The 13,494-nt window shown below is 36.0% G+C and overlaps 1 protein-coding gene across 10 annotated transcripts in view; it reads right to left on the reverse strand.

Moving 5' to 3' along the window:
* Positions 1-13,494, reverse strand: part of LOC6039483 (zinc finger CCCH domain-containing protein 13) — a 215,511-nt gene that overhangs the window by 122,164 nt on the left and 79,853 nt on the right. For all 10 annotated transcript variants that reach the window (XR_005278191.1, XR_005278194.1, XR_005278190.1 and 7 more), the window contains one exon: positions 3,314-3,343. The gene's annotated coding sequence lies outside the window, so the exon portion shown is untranslated. The remainder of the gene's footprint in view (positions 1-3,313; positions 3,344-13,494) is intronic.

The following is a 13,494-nucleotide window of genomic DNA, read 5'->3' on the forward strand; positions in this document are numbered from 1 at the left end:
ACCTTGTCTCGAGTTATGATCAATTAAGTGATATTTATGTACATTTTTGAAGCCGGATCTCACTTAAATGTATGTAAATGATGTCCGGATCCATCATTCGACACATCGTTGGTTAGGTAATCGAGATACCTTTCCAACGAGTCCAAAGATTGAAGATCTGACAACCCTGTCTCGAGTTATGACCACTTAAGTGATATTTATGTACTCTGTTGAAGCCGGATCTCACTTAAATGTATGTAAACGTTGTTTGGATTCATCATCCGACACATCGTTGGTTAGGTAATCAAAAACCCTTTCCAACGAGTCCACAACATTGATGATTTGGCAACCCTGTCTCGAATTATGACCACTTAAGTTTTATCTGTGTACTTATTTTTCTGGATCTAAAAAAATAGCTGGCAAACCACTTATATTAAAAATGAGGAAGGCATCAACCACATAGGTGGATTAAGTTATTTTTTTTAATACTAAAATTTTCACAAAATATCGTTTTTTTAATGTACGCTAAAATTTACAAAATTTAAATATAAGTATCTAACGAAGCGAAGTTTGATGTTCATTTGGAGTTTATTAGCGTTTTTTATGCATCACTAAAATTTTCACAAAGTAAGGTATTTTTAATTTTTTTTTAAATTCGCTAAGTAAGCGAAATTTTGCATGCATTTTCACTTTATTTTTTCGTAAATCACTACAATTTTCGTAAGTTTTTAAAAATACTCAATTTTCATTTATCAACAATGCTAAATATTATATGAAGCGTAACAAATTTTAATGTATGTTTAAGGCATGCAAAATTTCGCTACGTTTGATACCAACATTTAAATTTTGAAAATTTTAGTGCATATTTTCAAAAACGTACGATATTTGATGAAAATTTTAGAATTTTTCAAAAAAAAACTCAGATGAAGTGAAAAAACATACAAAATATCGCTTCGTTTAATACCCATGTTGCAAATTATAAAAATATGAGTTCTTTCGTAAAATACGCTATTTTATGAACAATTTTGAGAATGTATACTTTGAAACCTACTACATTTTCAAAAAATATTCTTGGTGAGAGCATTAAAAATTTAACACGATTTGGTTGAATTCAGTCGATTTAGGAAAGACTTTAAAAATGAGTTATCGTTCATTATCGGCGATAAGATTATCGCCGATGGAATTAGACGATAAAATTATCGACGATAATTTTATCGATTGACAACCTTGAGTTTCACACAAAAGTTTTTAAACCAAGTTTTGATATTCCCAGCATTTAGAGAAAAAGAAGAATTCTACTTTTTAAAAGAAACACGTTTTGACTTGTTTTATGCGAACATTTTTGGTCTGTTGATTTTTTTTTCTTGGAATCATAAAAACTTAGAAAAAAAATTTAGTAGTTAGTATTACATCCGAGAATGGTGACAGATTTTGTGTCAAAAATTGACATTTTACTGGTGAACTGGTGACGGTTACGTGAATTTCTGTAAAATTTCACATTTTTACACATTTTTCAGGTAAAATTATTTAAAAAAAAGTGATGATATGGCAACAATTTCAACTTGTTTGATATTTTTGGTCTCGTAATACATACCGGTTCCAGAACCAAAAGGACCTTTTAAAAATATTTTTCAAAGATAATACGTTCAAAACATACTCTAATTTGTAATTATTCAAAGAATAATTATTTTGAATGCATATAATATTTCTCATCAAAAATTTAATAAATAAAATTGAAATAAAAAAACAAACAACACAAAGCAAACCAATTTTTGATTGATACATTCTTCATCAAGATTTGAATGTTTTTCTAAAACAAACATGGCCGCCAAAAGGTCAACCAGAAATGATGCTTTCCAGAGCCTTAAACCACACCCGTCAGTATGAAAGCTTAACGATGTTCATTGACACAAATATCAGTAGTTTTTTTTTATCATGAAAATACAATTTTTAAGATTTCCCGATTTTGGCAGCATCCTTGTTTTGGCAACATAAAAATCACGTATGTTGCCAAAAACGGAATGGCACTGTAATAAACATTTGATCAGCAAACTCATCCCTTACCATGTGAACATATTCTTACATGAAGGAATCAATCTCAAAGTCAATAAGCCATCATCTCAATTAGTCAATGCAAACCAGTTCCCACACCATTTCCACATTCTGCCAAGCCTTTTTTTCGCTCGAGAATTGATTGAACACAGTCAACTCCTCCATATGCTGCTTCAATTACTCTTAACCTGTTGCACTCAAACTCAAACCGCCAACGACATTCGGCGACCTTCCTCTTGTTCAGTGCCACTTGCGACGCCGCAATTTGCAAATTACAATTATGACATTACAGCCGTACACATTGAGCTCGTAAATTCTCACGCAAAATTCCTTCCAACTGTTTTGCCCGCACCAGCCAGGGTCTGTCAAGAATCGTTTAATATTCATAGCGCTCATTTGAATAATTTACTCGTTCCAGGCGCGGAGCAACACTCGGCCCGACCCGACCCGGGCCACATTCCCCAACCACCACCACCGCAGAAGGAAAACATAAATTGTTCTGTAACGCGAGCACCTGAACACCGGCCGGCACTGAAATCCGCAGGTCGGATCAGAAATCCTTCAAATTCCTCGCACAAGACGATTTGTAACCTGAAGCTGGCGTGCAAGTGTTTTGTTCGAACCAAACTGGAATAAACTGGCAACACCAGGCAGGACTTTGTCAGAGGGGTGGAGTGGTAATCCGGCAGAACTCTTCGAACGACAATGTTGGCCGGGTTGGAGTAGACCGATGACGACGGAATGTAATCCAATACTTTGCCGAGCTTTTTCTGCCTCGGAACTGGATCACCTTGAAACGTGGTTTGCACCGGCTTCAGTGCTGCCAGTTCGTCAAGCTCAAGCTCGTGGGGTTGATCTACTTGTTGAACCCCTCAAGAAGTAACCTTCCAGCATCGCCGAAACGTCAGCAATCTGTTTACCAATCCGAAGGCATTTTCCCCCGCAAAGACCTCGACAAAAACAACCATAATCGGTGCTGCCAATTACCATCCATTCCGAGGGCTGCCAGCTTTGGACCTTTTTTCGCCGGCACTTTTCCCCCCCGGAGGCCTTAGGAAATCCGGTGATTTTCCACAGTTTGTCAATGTGTCACCAGGACCGAGGCAAAATGGAGGAAAATTACCGCAACCCAAGTGAAAAGGCAGATTAGTCGACGAAGTTAATTAGGTTGGCTTTGCCGCAGCTAACCGACTTCCAGTCTCCAGGGGTTGAGCAACTAATCGTGCGTCACACTTTGAGTTATGGTGGGATGTAAAAGCTAGTTTTGCGTGAATGAGCTTACCTTTAAGATGTCAGCTGGGGTAAGGATAATCTGAAAAAAGAAAAAAGATGTTAACCTTTTTTGATAAATAACGTTTTTAAAGCAAGATAATCACTTAAATATTAAATTAGGTAGTTCCATATTGATTAAAAAGTACAGAATTAGAAAATTCAAATATATTCGGGTCAATTACGAACCCAAAAATAAAAAAAAATCTCCAAAAATCCTGTTATTGAACATATTTGATCAATGTGGCAGTCGAAAACATGCTAAACATTTTTGAGAACGGCAAATTTGAAGCAATAAGGTCGCTCAGGGTTGCATTTGAAAACATTATTGTAAACTTTTACAACACCTATAAATGTTTTGGCCCGGAATTCGTAAAACTAACTATAGTGTAGTTCTCCAGGTTTATTTCGAAAGTTTTAAATTTGTATTAGGCCGCTGCAAATATTTTTCAAAGTATATGTCACGAAATAAAAATGTACAGTCCCACAAAAAGTTTTTTTTTTGCGACAAAAAAAATCCGTCAGTACATCGATATTTTGAAAATTAATGATTGGGAAGCAACTGGAAGCGTGTAAAATGCATTTCAAAACACTTTTTTATGGGTAATTCTCCGCCAACTCACACAGCAGTTGCCCCGACCCCTCTTCGATTTGTGTGAAACTTTGTCCTAAGGGGTAACTTTTGTCACTGATCACGAATCCGAGGTCCGTTTTTTGATATCTCGTGACGGAGGGGCGGTACGACCCCTTCCATTTTAGAACATGCGAAAAAAGAGGTGTTTTTCAATAATTTGCAGCCTGAAACGGTGATGAGATAGAAATTTGGTGACGAAGGGACTTTTATGTACAATTAGACGCCCGATTCGATGGCGTACTCAGAATTCCGAAAAAAAACGTATTTTTCATCGAAAAAAACACTAAAAAAGTTTTAAAAATTCTCCCATTTTCCGTTACTCGACTGTAAAATTTTTTGGAACATGTCATTTTATGGGAAATTTAATGTACTTTTCGAATCTACATTGACCCAGAAGGGTCATTTTTTCATTTAGAACAAAATTTTTCATTTTGAAATTTCGTGTTTTTTTCTAACTTTGCAGGGTTATTTTTTAGAGTGTAACATTGTTCTACAAAGTTGTAGAGCAGACAATTACAAAAAAAATTGATATATAGACAAAAGGGGTTTGCTTATAAACATCACGAGTTATCGCGATTTTAGGAAAAAAAGTTTTGAAAAAGTTACTTTTTGCGTTTCTCTTTGTTTCGTCGTCCGTGTCTGTCGCGGGTGACCATGAACGGCCATGATCGGTGACGACCAACTTTTTCAAAACTTTTTTTCGTAAAATCGCGATAACTCGTGATGTTTATGAGCAAACCCCTTATGTCAATAGTGGCAGTGCGTGGCCGAATGGTTACGCTGTCCGCTTTGTAAGCGGATGATTCTGGGTTCGATTCCCATCTGCTGCAACCTTCCATCGGATGAGGAAGTAAAATGTCGGTCCCGGCCTTGGTTGTTAGGCCGTTAAGTCATTCCAGGTGTAGGAGTCGTCTCCATGCCATAAGTACAAACAACACACCAAACCAAGCCTACTCCGGTGGAATCGCTGGCGGCGGTTGGACTCGCAATCCAAAGGTCGTCAGTTCAAACACTAAGGTGGAAGGTTCCTTGGAGTAAAAGAGGTTTGGGCGCTCTCCCCATTCAAGCCTTCGGACTCCTAGGTTCGAGCAGAAACTTGAAATAGAGACCACAAAAGACCCGGGGGTCGTTAATGTGGATGGTTTGATTTGATATTTGCCAATTAAATTTACCTGTTATTTCAACACACAATTTTAGTATATTCGAAATCAATTTAGGATCAAAATTTATCCCTTAACAAATATTTATTTGAAATTATTAAACTCCAAAGAAATGTGTCTTTTAAATGTTTTAAAAACAATTCGTTTTTATAGTACAATTTTTTGGTTCATGTACTAGCCGTGCACTATGGCTTAAGTTATCAATTTTTATCAGGTAAAAATAATAACACAAAAAATCGCTTTATCATTTACATGAATGATCTAAGCCTGAAATCGTTAACATAAAAAAAATCGTTCTCAATAAAACCAGATATAAAAAACTACCCCAAAATCATTTATTATTAAAACTAATAATAAAATGCTTGATTTCACCCAACTTGCAAATTTTATGTAAGCGTGTACTTAACATCCATCACATCAAATTGCAGTAACTTTTCAACAAGAAAGAGATGAGAGAGCTTGCAGAAAAGTACGGGAACGGTTTTGCTGCAACTTCTACCTCTCTCACTGCAGAAGTTCTGCCTGAGAGAAAAGTTACTTTTGTTGCAGAAAAGTACGGGAACGCTCTGCTGCCGTTTTTGTGCAGAATTGCAGAATTCTGCAATACGGGAATAGACCTAATGTCGTATGACTTAGGGAATGCATGAACAAAGTACAGTCATCCCACATATTCGGAACACCCACAAATTCGGAACACTTTCGAGATAATTTGTCAATAGCATACTAAATGCAGCTTTTCCGTCAACCCTACTATTTTTAGGACCTTTATTTGGACATTCTCTTGCAATTTCATTAGTAAAAGTAGTACTTTTTAGACAAAAACTTCATCTCAAGACAATTTTATCCAGAGCAGCAAAACACTGCCTACAAATTGCCTGTTTCATAATTGTGGGATGTTATTGTGCCTCGCACAATTGTGGAACACCTGAATTTAACTGATATTTCCACAAAAAAGTCATCAGACCATGTATAAAACACCACTAAGCATGAGTTCCATTGAATTCAGTGTGTGAAGTCATTATTTTGTTAAAAATCTGTATTCCTGGAGAGAACCAAGGTTTGTTTACATCCGTAAGAAAAAAGTGTTCCAAATTTGTGGTTTTCATGGGTCAATGTTTTTCTTTAAAAAATGATATAATATGTAAAAAACTACAGCCGGTCTATACATCAATCGAAAGATCTCAAGAAAAGCTTCCACATGATGGAAAAAGCAAAACATTATGTACGACTATCAATTTTCTATGATTTTTCAACCATCGGCCGATCTGTAAACCGTTCCGAATATGTGGGATGACTGTATCATCCAAATAAAAAAAAAACAAAGAAAAGTCGTTTGCTAAAACGGAGAGTATTGTTGCCATGTTTTGGTTAACTTGGAACCTGCAAATTGTATCATAATCGGATTTTTAGTAAAATAATCGTGCGAACTACAATTCAGCAGCATTTTTGATACAGTGTTCTGTGATTCTGTGGCCCTTCGTGACATTGCAAAATGTTTAAAATTGTGATTGATTTTGCTTGCTTTTCCATTTTAATAGAAAATGTGTAATTTTATCATATCAAAGATTAAAATCAACATGCAATTAAAAGTTAGTTGAGACAAACACAAGCCCTATTACAAAGAGAAACAGTCAAGAATGTTCAAGTTTCATTACGCAACTCTTTTTCGAAACCGGATAGCTCTCTCTCCCGTTACCACATGCACACAGTGTCTTCGCCGACGTCGCCGTCGCGTGAATCAAGGCGGTATCATAATTACACCTGTCTGCCTGTGACTGGTTTGCAACCTGCTCTAGTTAAAACAAAAAAAGTAAGAAAAAAAAACTATAAACCTCTCTCGCCGAAGGAGTGCCGGCCAACAAGGTGAACCTCTGCCGTGACTGGGACGACCTCTAGGACACGCCAACCGACGATGTCTCAACTTTGTCGTCGTCCTCCTGCGCGCACTTGTAATCGGGTTCGTGTCTTTACGCTGGCTGCTCGTTATTGGATTAGTTCTCGGTTACGTGTGCGATTTTGTAGTTAGGAGTTGAAAAAATGCTGCTTTTGTAATTCTATTTCAGTTGAGGACGTTTCAAGGTAAGCTTCCTGGAGTGCTCGAAGTTGGTAAATGTCAGACTATGTAATGAGTTGGATTACGAGAATGCTTTGATTAGCTTAGTGACAGGAATTGTACTAATCTGCTTAAAAGTAGTGAGGTTTGCTCATGCATTACAAGACGTTGCTAATTTCCAGATTCCTTGTAACCAAAATGGGAATCCAATTAGTCATCAACGAGAACAAAAAAAGAAGAAGCACGACTTCATTCCTTCCGGATTAAAACCTCAAACGACGAGACACTGTTCTGCAACGGTAAAAAAACACTCTACAGCAATGTGAAGTATCAATATCTCCAGATGAAGTGAACTCGAACTGCCAACACCACGCCACCGGCGTGGCAGTAAATTCCAGCGCCACTGGAGCGTTCAACGAACCAAGCCGGGGGGAAACTCCGTTCTGTTCTGTACAGTCAATCCGATTTTGCTCGGCTCCCTGTGACATTCAAAGCAGACGGGAAAAAGGGGGTGAATTTTCATTCATTGACGGGAGCAGGAGGGAGAAGAAGACTTTGGAAAAGTTGTGAGCGGAACTGGCGCCAGGCTAGTGAAACATGAAGCGTGACTAAAGCCGATCAGGAAGAGGTAGGAGGACGATGGCGCTGGAGTTCCAGATCTAGTCCTGTGGGAGATTTCGTTTGGATTGGCTCCCAAGTGGTCAAAGATCCAGTTCTGAAATCGATTTCAATAAATTTGATGTTAATTATAATAATAAATTATAAGAATACGAAGAAAAAAACCCCTTTCTTTCTGTAGTTTGAAAAATTCTACAAACACTGCTACGATTGAAAATCAATATTTTTTTAATCAATTATTAGGAGTCATTTACGTAACATATTTTTTATTAATAACCGTGGTTACAAATTTTGAATATTGTAATAAAAAAATCTAATTTAACAACAATTCTATAAGCGGCTTCTAAAAAAATTAATGTCATGAAAAGGTCATTCTTGTTATGTATTTGGAATTTCATGTGTTTGTTACAAAAATATGGCTACATATTAAAATCAATGTTTATTCCAACTGATTGAAAATTTTTTGCTATATGGATGTTAAATAAGCCTTATTTTGTAGTTAAATAAATCAACAGAGTACAAGATGCCATCAAATCAACAAAAAAAATCTTTTCTTAATTTAAAATATTTATGTATTTACAACCAAAGGTGCAAGACTAAATTGTAACACGCTTGTAATACGCAAATTCAACAAAGAAGAAGAAACAAACAATCTGCTCGTTCCGTCCAAGATGGCTCTTGAAAATAGCGAGAGTATTTGATCAACTAAATCAACTGTTTTTAAACATTAAAATCAACCAAAACAGTTGAAAAATGTTAAAATTGAATGAACATTGTGTCTATTCTTTAGAATAGCTCAAAAATTATCCTCTTAAAAAACTGGGAATTTAATATTTTAGTTAAAAAAATTTGTAAAAAAAATTCAGAAAATTGGAAAAGGTATTAAGAGTCTTCAGCAAATTTAAAGTCTAAAATCTACCAATTTTCATTCACTTTTTTGTTATCAGTGAGTGATAGAAAAAACTATCATTTGATGATTCCTGCACCAAAATATCTGAAAGTATAGCGACCGTCACTACAGCTTGTGAGTTCTCTTCTGTTATCTTGTGCTTGTCAGCATTATTTTTCTATCACTCCTTCGTGAACACACGCAATAAGATTTTTTTCTCTGAAAACCGCGAAGAGAGAACGCGAGATTGGTATTGGGTAATTCTCCGCCAACTCACACAGCAGTTGCCCCGACCCCTCTTCGATTTGCGTGAAACTTTGTCCTAAGGGGTAACTTTTGTCCCTGATCACGAATCCGAGGTCCGTTTTTTGATATCTCGTGACGGAGGGGCGGTACGACCCCTTCCATTTTGAACATGCGAAAAAGAGGTGTTTTTCAATAATTTGCAGCCTGAAACGGTGATGAGATAGAAATTTGGTGTCAAAGGGACTTTTATGTAAAATTAGACGCCCGATTTGATGGCGAATTCCGAAAAAACGTATTTTCATCGAAAAAACACTAAAAAGTTTTAAAATTCTCCCATTTTCCGTTACTCGACTGTAAAAATTTTGGAACATGTCATTTTATGGGAAATTTAATGTACTTTTCGAATCTACATTGTCCCAGAAGGGTCATTTTTCATTTAGAACAAAATTTTTCATTTTAAAATTTCGTGTTTTTCTAACTTTGCAGGGTTATTTTTAGAGTGTAACAATGTTCTACAAAGTTGTAGAGCAGACAATTACAAAATTTTTGATATATATACATAAGGGGTTTGCTTATAAACATCACAAGTTATCACGATTTTACGAAAAAAAGTTTTAAAAAGTTGGTCGTCATCGATCATGGCCGTTCATGGTCACCCGCGACAGACACGGACGACGAAACAAAGAGAAACGCAAAAGTAACTTTTTCAAAACTTTTTTCGTAAAATCGCGATAACTTGTGATGTTTATAAGCAAACCCCTTATGTCTATATATCAAAATTTTGTAATTGTCTGCTCTACAACTTTGTACAACATTGTTACACTCTAAAAACAACCCTGCAAAGTTAGAAAAACACGAAATTTTAAAATAAAAATTTTGTTCTAAATGAAAAATGACCCTTCTGGGACAATGTAGATTCGAAAAGTACATTAAATTTCCCATAAAATGACATGTTCCAAAATTTTTACAGTCGAGTAACGGAAAATGGGAGAATTTTAAAACTTTTTAGTGTTTTTCGATGAAAATACGTTTTTCGGAATTCTGAGTACGCCATCAAATCGGGCGTCTAATTTTACATAAAAGTCCCTTTGACACCAAATTTCTATCTCATCACCGTTTCAGGCTGCAAATTATTGAAAAACACCTCTTTTTTCGCATGTTCAAAAATGGAAGGGGTCGTACCGCCCCTCCGTCACGAGATATCAAAAAACGGACCTCGAATTCGTGATCAGGGACAAAAGTTACCCCTTAGGACAAAGTTTCACGCAAATCGAAGAGGGGTCGGGGCAACTTTTCCCGATTTCGTGTGAGTTGGTAGAGAATTACCCTATTGGGAACCGACCACGCGCTACACGCGATAGAGACCTGCAATTCGTGGTGCTAAGAATCTCGCGACAAAGAGAAGGACAGTGAAAATTGGGAGAAGAAATTTCGAGCACGATGATTGTATTCGCTGAGAACTGAAAGTTTCATACTTTTACAACACTATCAATAATTGAAATAACCAAAAACCACTTAAAAGAATAAAATTGGTCAACTTTGGGGCTAATTTAATGAAAAGACCAAAAAAAATCATACAATTTTGACCCTTTTAAAATGATCAGGTTGATTTTGAGGTTTAATAAAAGTCAATTTGATGATCGGAAAATTAAAATAAAATTATATCGAGAGTTGCATGAGCGAAATAATGATTATTTTTCCACAAAGACAAATTTCATAATTTAAAACTTATCATAGTACGACATGCCATAATATCAAGTGTGATACGATTTTCTGTACAGTTTTTTTATTCGTCTGATTTTTTAAACATTCATCTTAACATTTAATTCAAAATTAAACCATTAAATTGTGATAAAACCAAAGATTTCTCTTCATTTAAGAGCCAACCCGCCTAACAGTATCTGGTTTTGTCACGAAGTCAGTCCCAATTTTCCAACTTTTACATACAACCTCTCTTGCTGCGTGCAACTCCGGAGGGAGGCTTAACTTTTGCAATCGTTGGCCAAAATCGAACTTTGCCCTATCGCACTGGACGACGTGTGCTTAACTTTATTCTCAATCTCGCCCGTTGATCAAACTTTTCGAGGAGGTGAGCTAATACACGAGTTACTAGCTTCTACAGTTTTTTGTTGCCTTCATACTCTTTCCCAGTTAGTGTAGCCAAATTAAATTGCACTTGTCCAGCTGCCACAGGCTGATTCATGTAATCCTGGGTCTGAGTTCGAACATGACGGAAGTTCTTTTTTGCTCGATTTAGATGATTTTCTAGTAAGCTCGTGATGCTGACCGCTGTGTTGCCGTTTTGGTCACGATTCGTTGATTAAGATTGATGATATGGCTGGTGAGCTAATTGCTTCTGTACAAAGGGGGAGGGACATGCGTGTGTGGTGTGATTTTGGTTGGTTAAAGCTGCTAAAATGCACTGAAAATGTACTTTAAAAATCTTATTATAATATCAAGTAAAGTAATATTTTTTTGTTTGTGAATCAAACACAATTCTTGAATTTCGTTAAATAAATTTTTCAAATGAAAATGCCAAAAAATCTAAAGAATCTGACACAAAAGTTGCTCCTTAATGCTCAACGTTATGGTTATCGTGACTGCACCGAATAACCGGTAACCCAATTCCATTTACTTCCCTGCTAACCTCCCAGAAACGTGTCTTCCCGTCCATCTTCACGCGCAAGCACGAACAATCCCAGCAATGTGGTAGTATTTCATTTTCCCAACAACAGCAACGGCTTTCATTCCGACGCGCCCTCACAATAGCAGCAGGCCGGGGTAGAAAAAAACGAGGTTAGGACTCGACCTCAACTGCCAGTTCCTTGAATATTGCCTTTTTTGTTGCGCTGCTTCCGGGCAAGAATCTGGACAAAATGTTGCTTCCAAGAAGTGTGTATACTCACTTCTCTTTGATCCCTGACCTAACCAGCTTTTTAAGGCAACGTCTTGAAGCGCTCTTACCTAGAAGCATTATTTATTTGGTGAGTTTTCAAAAGGTTGTAGATGCTACGACAAATTCATATCGGCTGTATGACTACATAAATAACTTGTTTGATTAATTAATACAAATAAGACAGACTTGGTTTTTCAGACTCGTAAATATTTTTACCGGAAAGCTCGTCCAATTTCTCATAAGTTTGCCTTTGACATCTTTTTGATTTATATCGTTTTTATATTTACGTAATCAAATTTACTATCCTGGTTTCTACCACACTGAAAAAAATATTCTATTTTCAGTTATAAGCAATGTAATTAAGCTTATATCTGTAAGCCCTTACATCCAATTGAAATGCTGTCAAAGGCAAACTTATGGGAAATTGGACGAGCTTTCCGGTAAAAATACTTACGAGACTGAAAAACCAAGTCTGTCATATAGAAATTGCCAAAAACCACAAAAAAAAAAAACATTTTTTCAACATTTTCATTTTTAAAACCGCTGTATCTTCCCAAGTATTGGACATAGGACAATGGTCAATATGGAGACTCTTATGTAAAATTGTCTGGAGAATCGATTCTCACTCTCGGTTTTCAAAAATTTTGAGGTTTAGACCACTTTTCAAAAAAACAGTTTTAGTAAATGATTTTTGTATTTTTTTAGGAGAGACATACCATCCTGCATTTTTCGTCAGTCTTTTGGTTATATTTAAGGCTATTTCCTCAAATGTTTTGAACGAAAAAAATCGTGACATCACCTTTAAATTTAAGTTTTAGACTTAAAAATCGAAAGATCTCATAGATGTGGCGTGTATTTTTGTTTCAGTGTATTTTCGAGTACTATTGGCTCCATATACACAAAAATGGCTTATATAGGCCAAGGATAACATGACTACAAAGTTTCATTGAAATCGAAGAGGGTCGGGTACAAAAGTACCAGAAAAATTCCTGATTTGAGCTGGAATTGCTTTATACTTAATAAACAGCAATTCTCTACGAAAACAGCATGATTCGAAAAAAGAGTTCTCCGATCAGGCTCAAAATTATTCTGAGGGTTCCTTGGCCAAAATATCTAGACCCGTTTTTTTTTTGTTTGGCCATTAGGGTGACCTACGCCGACCTCAGCTGATTTTTGCAAAAACCACATTTAAAAAAAAATCATAACTCAACCAATTTTAGCTGTTTTATACGCAAATGAAAGGTGATAAGATGGCCTATCAAAGAAAAATAGTAAGAAATGTTAAAAAAACTAGCCTAACATATGAAAAGATCAAATGAAAACTTAAAATGCTCTTTTGAAGGTCTCGGGACCAAAAACCCTATGCCTATTTTCGGATTCCTCGGAAAATTTCACATAACATATCAAAAAATGGTAAAGTTACAGTATGTAAAAAAAGTATTTACACCCCTTGGGCACAATACACATTTTGTGATGAAACATGTTAACAATTTAAAATTTTACAGAAACCTAGTACTACGTTTTGTTCAGAAACTCATGCCAAACATTTTGCTACAAAAAGCTCTTGAAAGGTTGATTTCTATAAAAAGTTATATAACAAATACTATTACAGAAATCAAAAAGGGTGCAAAAAAAGTTTTTACACCTTTCGAAAAATTAACATAAATAAAGTTATTTGTTGACAAATCACCATAAATC

This window comes from Culex quinquefasciatus, chromosome 3 (assembly GCF_015732765.1).
Source record: "Culex quinquefasciatus strain JHB chromosome 3, VPISU_Cqui_1.0_pri_paternal, whole genome shotgun sequence".
NCBI classification, from domain to species: domain Eukaryota; kingdom Metazoa; phylum Arthropoda; class Insecta; order Diptera; family Culicidae; genus Culex; species Culex quinquefasciatus.